General features: G+C 45.8%; 1 long non-coding RNA gene across 1 annotated transcript; it reads right to left on the bottom strand.

The window, feature by feature from the left end:
- Positions 1–1,087: 1,087 nt before the first annotated feature.
- On the bottom strand, positions 1,088–5,297 carry LOC136992507 (uncharacterized). The gene is made up of 3 exons (XR_010884794.1): positions 5,179–5,297; positions 4,483–4,574; positions 1,088–1,502 (listed from the first exon to the last, which is right to left on the bottom strand). It is a non-coding gene; the product is annotated as an uncharacterized lncRNA (long non-coding RNA).
- Between the last annotated feature and the right edge of the window lie 1,562 nt (positions 5,298–6,859).

The following is a 6,859-nucleotide window of genomic DNA, read 5'->3' on the forward strand; positions in this document are numbered from 1 at the left end:
TTTCATGTTGTGGGTTACAAAGCCTATGGTATGCAGCATTCCTTTCATTAATTTTGTATATTCCCTCAGGCTTACACAATGTGTACTTCAACCCCTTTAATATGGTGGCTCTGTGTCAAGGAGCACATTTTTGAGTTCAATTTGTGAAATGTCTATAGGCATTCATATTGGACTTATACGTAGAAGTATTGCTGGGAGTTGGCTTCATCACAGCCATGGAGTGATTTGACTTCACTCTACACAGCTGTAAAAGGGACAACGGGATGATTCACCTAATTTCTTTGAGGCAAATGCAGAATTCCTCTTGAGAGCCCTGCTAGATGTTTCTAATCTCAAATAGAGTTTACCAGCGAGCAGCTTCTGTTTGAAAATACGAAAGCAGCTACTTTAAAAGAGGTGAATTTTTTGCAGGACTGGCACAGAAAGCAGCATGAGCACAGAGACTTTCCCTTCCTTGCTGAGAGAACAGGAAGGCTCTGCTCTGTTGGTGCTCATCCAGAAAAGACTGCAGGACCTGTCATGGTCAGACTTCAAAATGGGCATGGACAGACTTCAAAAGACACCAGGGCAAAACACAGGGAGAGTTTTTTTCCTGAATGTTTCCAGGCTGTTGAAGACAATATGTTATGTATTTGGAGACAAGGGACAGCTTCATTGCGCGCTAATGACCATGAATCATCAGAAAACAGGAGACTTGCTGGAAAGTCTTCTGGAAGAAATTGCCAGGACTTTTGTTAGGACTCGCACACATGCGGAGATGCATGTGTAAAAACCTTGTTCGGATCTACACCTAGAACAGCTAGGACGCAGAGAGTCAGTCTTGTTAGTTCTTTTGGATTTCCTCAGTAACAAAACTATCTGCATGATGGACAGTGGGTCGTTCTCATGTGAAAAACAAGCAGAAGTTCAGAAAGAATATGAAAACTGGACTATAATTAACAGCTTGTAACAGCAGAACTGGAGAGATTTTCATCCTTGGACTTTGCATCAAGCAGCACAGTAGCAATGATTCAGCAAACAGTTTTTTTATTGAGCAGTATGGAAGCTAAATCAAAAGTGAAACATGAACATAATGTTTGCTCTTGAACTGAGACATTCCCATTTAATGAGCCAGCTCCTTTTGCGCTGTTTGCCCAATACCCAGTGAGCCCATCTGTATTTCTTTCATTAGCCACTTTCATGCAAGTACTCTGTTACTTTGCATCACGAAGGTCCCTCAGCAGCACGCAGCCAAGGCTGCGGGGACACTGCTCATCAGCCGGCCCACAAGGTCTCTACTGGGGGTGGCTGTGCATTAGTGAACTATAATGGCAAATAAAAAATAGTAAAACAGATGTAGGAGAACAAGGCCAAACACATACTCCTCGGACGTGACCCAAGGCGTAAGCATAGGAGGCATGAGGGAAAGAAGGGAAGAAATGGAGAGCACTGTTACAGGGCTTCCTGGCAATGGAGGGTCTTCTCCGTGTCCAAGTGCACCAACTGCAAGCAGCAGGTTTGTGCTGTAAGAATAAGAGAGCTGTGAGCAGGAAAACACAACAGCCTTCTGTATGCAACATGCTTCCTCCTCTGGATACACAGCTATAAGCGAAATATGTAAAGGTACTAGATTTATATGAATATTATTACAGTTAAATCACACACACATAGGCACCCAAACATACTGCTTACAGTAACTCCCTGGACAGGTCTTTCCCTACAGATCTATGAAGAGTTTCCCTTGGATTCTCACTGTGGTATACAGTGCTGACATTTGATTCTGCTTTTGCAACATGGGGGGGACTTGGATCTGGAGGGAGTGCAGAATATTAAAGGCGAGCATTAGTGGGTGGCTTTAGGGGAAGAAACCAGCTTAACATTGTGCCATCAAGGGCTCCATCTGCATGCTTTCTTCCAAAGCAAGATTCCCTAGTCCCTTGCACACTGTATAATCATCTGTATCCCACAAAGCGAAGGCAGACCTGTTGTACATTGCCACTGCTGGTGCACTGGAAAATTTAATTGGGTAGTATTTTGTGCTCATTTTGTATAGGTAAAGCTATTAGGCTGGTGTTTCAAAGAACATTTACCTGACTTTGTGGAACAGGTAATCTTTTGGGATCGAAGGAATTTTTTTGCTCCTTGCAGGTGCAAGCTGTTAATGGATGCTGTATTTTGCCTGTGGATGATCTCTACTGCTCACATTAGCTCTGAAAGGGCCAATAAACATGGGAGAATAATCTGAGACTTTTCAGTTGCTAAGGAAATGAATTAATCAGCATGTATGTGTTCAGCATATTCACATGATCCTGCCAAGGCCTACAGTTTTAGGTGTCCTGCTATTTTTTTGCCGGCAGGGGAGAAGAGAGCAGAGGAATTGGCAGAGAATGAAGTGTCAGTGGTTAGGGCTGTAATAAAAATTTTGGAAGGAGAAACTAGCACTTACTGTATACATCACATTCGTGTATTATGTGATGTTATAGCATGCCAGCAAAACATGGCTCTTTGCCATCATTCTGTGTAACAGCTTCATTTAGCTTAATTATTGGATATCAAATCCTCTTGTCCAGTAAGAGTTGATTCCCCCTCCCAGAGTTATGAATCCAGCCTTAGCTGTATTCAGTGCATTTGATCAGATTTACAGGCCCTGAATCAACTCCACAGCTGACAAGATACCGCCTCACTTAAATCATTAAATTTCTGTCTGTCTCAGGAGCCGGGCTCTTTAAAACCGTCCTGCAGTAAGATGCAAACCAGCCAAGCAGCACCAACATCATTTCCAAACCCAAGAGCATCAGTGCATGTTCTGCAGGGCTGAGGCTAGCACATAGTTGATGTGATAGTTGACGTGCTTTGATGAACCTACAATTTGTAAACATTTTTGATGCTGCTCAGGCAGTCCCACTTAATGGTTCTAAATTAAATACTGTGATCCCTTCTGACACATACAATTAGGCAAAAAAAAAGGTAAACCAAAAAAAAGCAGGGTTGTTTTGGTTTGGAAGATAAAATGAAGTATTGTTATTCTTTGATGCATTCCCACTTACCTACTTAAACACTAGAGATGGGGTCTTTATCACAGTCTTTTACCACTGCTCAGCAGCTACCCAAAAAATCATCTCCCTCTCACTTTCCTCACGGTCATAGGCATGGTGATGTTTGGGGGACAGCACTTTTCATTGCTCCTTTCCTGACCTGTTGTGCTGCAGTGTTTTTTCTTCTTTTCTCTTTCTCTCACATGTATACATGCTCATGTAACTGTGCATAAGGTAACTAGCAAAACCCCTAATTCCCATTTCTTAATAGTTTTATATGTGCATTTGTTTTGGGAGGTGATACATGCCTGCATTTCAGTTTGGAGGCCGCTTTTGTTTCATAAAGAAGCTTACCTGTTCTTTTATCTTAAATAAAGGGTAGCCTTTATTTAAGGCCCCATACAACCCCACACATTCAATGAGCTTTGATGCAATCCAAAACAAAGAGGAGCCTGTAAGAAGGGAATCTGCGAACTGACCTGGAATGCCGTGCAGGAAAGAGATAGAGCAGTGCAATCTACCGCTTTAAGCATGCAGCCGGTTATCAGCAAATCTGGAGTTCTGATCCCAGCTTTTACCCCAATTCCAATCTAGCTTTGTGTGAATGTAAATCTCCTTATCTGTAAAGTGAAGATAATGCTGCTACAGCACAGTGCACAGTGTAGGAGAACTAAATGGATAAAGTTTATAGTGTTTGAGATGTCAGACAAAGTATATATAAAACCTAAACATCCTTACAGAAAGCTCTGATAGCCAAGTATCAGAAAACTAATAGGAAGAAAGGCATTACAAACATGGTAGGGAAAATGGGTCTGATCCTGAACACTAGTGCTTGTGGAAAATCAATTTAATGCCAGAGGAGTCCAACCTCGGAAGGGAGCTGCAGGAGGCGAAGGCGAGGGGGTGGGTGGCCAGGAGCCCTAGCTGCACCCAGCAGCGAATGTGCTACCCCAGGTGTCCGTGCCGCACTCCCCCTGTGCACATCATATTTGTCCCTGGATCATGCGCCCAAGAAAAGGTTTGCAGGAGAAGACCATGTGTTTGTAGAATCTAATTAAAAATATTTGTAGTTAATTTGCCAGACTTGTTTTGTGTGCACACTTATTCTGTGATTACAGGCATTGTTCAGACGTTGGAAGCTCCAGATGGCACCGAAGAAACTGGAGCGCCATGCCTGACCCCTACACACTTCCCTCCAAAAAGGGGAGAGCCCGCAGAACAAAAGCCCTCGGGCATTGTTCTCCCGCCTCGCCTCTCTCCCCACCTCCCCCTTCCCCACCTCTCCCCTTTCACTGGGACTCAATAAAAACACTGAAGGGAATTAGGGTTTTAATTTAGATGAAACATTAAATACCAAAGTCATTCAGAGCTACCAGTTGTTGTTAGGTTAAAGCAGAGTGATAGTGGAGTATATGTGCGTGCCTTATGGATAGGTGAAGCTTTAGCTCTCTCTACAGGCTTCACTTACAGTAGCTGCGTATTTGGAGCCAGAATAGCACAACAGAAAATCTGTCCCAGCAGGCTACTGGTCAGTCTTCGCTCAGTGACCACGATTTTTACCTAGCCAAGAGAAACACTGCATTATTATCAACGTATGGTAAAAAGCCTTGCCTTAAGAGAGATTCTCAGCCTGTTACTGAAGCGTAGTATTGTTATCTTTTCTCTCTATTGCGGTTAACAACTTAGTGATCGAATGGAGAAAGAGAGAAAAAAAACGAGGAAGAAATAAATAAATCAGGGGCTGCTGCGCGTCCCGCTCGGCAGGGCGCGGCGGGGGCAGGGGGCCGGGGGCAGCGGCGGGGGCAGGGGGCCGGGGGCAGGGGCAGACTCGCACCGCCGCTGCCGCTCGTGCCGCCGCACGGGAAGCGCGAGAGCGGCAGGAGGCGGCAGGAGGCGGCAGGAGGCGGCAGGGGCTGCCCCCCCGGCCCCCGGCCAGCAGCGCTAGGCCCGGGGGAGCTGCTTTCGCAGGGAGCACAAGGGCTCGCCCCTCCGCGCGGCGTTACTGCGCAGCGGGTCCAGCTCTGCCAGAGGCGACTGACTGACTCCGCGTGCAGCCGCTTCCACCCCGGGCGCAGCAGGGGAGCCCTGCTCTAAATAAAGGCATCAATACCTAGCCTTAATCAGCACCAGTTAATCAGCTTTGCAGCCGTGTCCCTTCACCCACCGGCAGGCAAGCACACGCGGGGAGAAGGCGCCCTCCTCCCGCCGGGGCTCAGCGCAGCGGCGCCGGGGCTCAGCGCGGCCCCCGGGGCCGGGCGGCTCCCGCTCCCGGGCGGCGGCGGCGGCGGCGGCGGCGGCGGGGCTGGCAGGAGCGAGCGCCAGGCTGCGGCGGGACAGCCGCACGCTCGGGGCGGCTCGTCTCGCTGCCGACAGCACTGTAACGTGGTAGCTAGCTCGCATGCTGCAGATTAGCATTTCGCACTACGATCTTTTACTGCTAGCTGTAAAATCAGGGCTCTAAACTCCTAGGAAAACGCTCTGTCTCGCAAAGTAGAAGGACGCAGATCGCGAGCTAATAAACCTCTCCGTATTTAAAGCATCGTCACGATATGCTTTAGGGTGCAGCCCGCAGCCCGTGCAAACGCGAAAGAGCTGGGCACCCCGCCGTGGCCCGGCCCGGCCCGGCGCCCCGAGGGAAGGACGCTGCTGTCCCGGTGGGAGCGCCGGGCTCCAGCGGCGCCGGGCGCAGGCAGAGCGGCACCACCGCCCCGCGGCCCGACAGCTCCGGCGGGGCCACCTGGATCCCCAACCGCTCGTGCATCACCGCCGGCCTGCCTTTTGACTTTAGGGGTTGGGTTTGGTTTGTTTTTTGCTTTTCCCAATAAATTCTGGAACCGTTAACAATGTAGTTGGATGGTTCTTAAGGTCATTCTATTGTAATGGGTGTATTGGAAATATTAGCGGCATAGGCAGAGTTCAGATGGACGAATATTTTCTTTTCTTCTTTTAACACCCCATTATTTATGAAGTTCTCTTTGAATCCCGTAAATACATTTTTTTTTTCATTTCCCTTCAGAGTTTGTCTTTCTCTTTGGCAAACATTGATTTTTTTTCATGTTTTTTTCCAGTGAACCTTGAAATTAAAATGTCTTTTTTTTGTTTAATTTCTTTTTGTACACTGGACTCATTGTCAGCACAGCAAGAGCAAGGTGCTTTGTTAGATTACTGCTGCTTCAAAGCTACTGAAGGGAAGAGTTGACCACATTTTTTCATATGTGCGTAGATCCTTCATAAGTTGCAGTTATTCCTTTTAAAACACAAAAACAATCCCAAGCTGTCAGCATTTTAATGAAGCATTTTAAATTTTTAGTGTTTCAGTCAGTTTTTACCAGATTATACCAGTTTTAGGAATGGTAAAATTCTTTGTCCTTTTAGTGGACAAAACATATGTATAGAAACTGCTGTATACAAAAATATAAGCAAGGTTTGCAGGCAGAGAGAATATCTTGTATTAGACCAACTGATACAGTTGGGGGAAAAATGGATAAGCTTTCAGACACACAAGCAGAAAGTGTTTCTGTTTTTTCAACTATATCAATTGTTCTAATAAAAAATATTAGCTCTCTCTGCAAACCTTGCCTCTCTTCCGCCTTTCTACCATTGCTGCTACAGCAACACTCTTTCTAGCATAAAAATAATTTTATTTGTATAGCAAAGAAAGCATATTACTTATTTCGAAGTGTTTTTCTTCAGAACTTCTGTCTGTTCCCTTTCCTACAGAGGAGAATTTTTTAAAGCAGAGTATTTTTAGGAAAGAATAATTTTTATGATAATTACTTTGTCATTATCATTTTATCTACTATAGCAGAAGAATTCTCTATTACACAGCCTTGACTAAAAATGCT

The sequence above is a fragment of the Apteryx mantelli genome, chromosome 8 (genome assembly GCF_036417845.1).
Source record: "Apteryx mantelli isolate bAptMan1 chromosome 8, bAptMan1.hap1, whole genome shotgun sequence".
In the NCBI taxonomy this organism is placed as follows: domain Eukaryota; kingdom Metazoa; phylum Chordata; class Aves; order Apterygiformes; family Apterygidae; genus Apteryx; species Apteryx mantelli.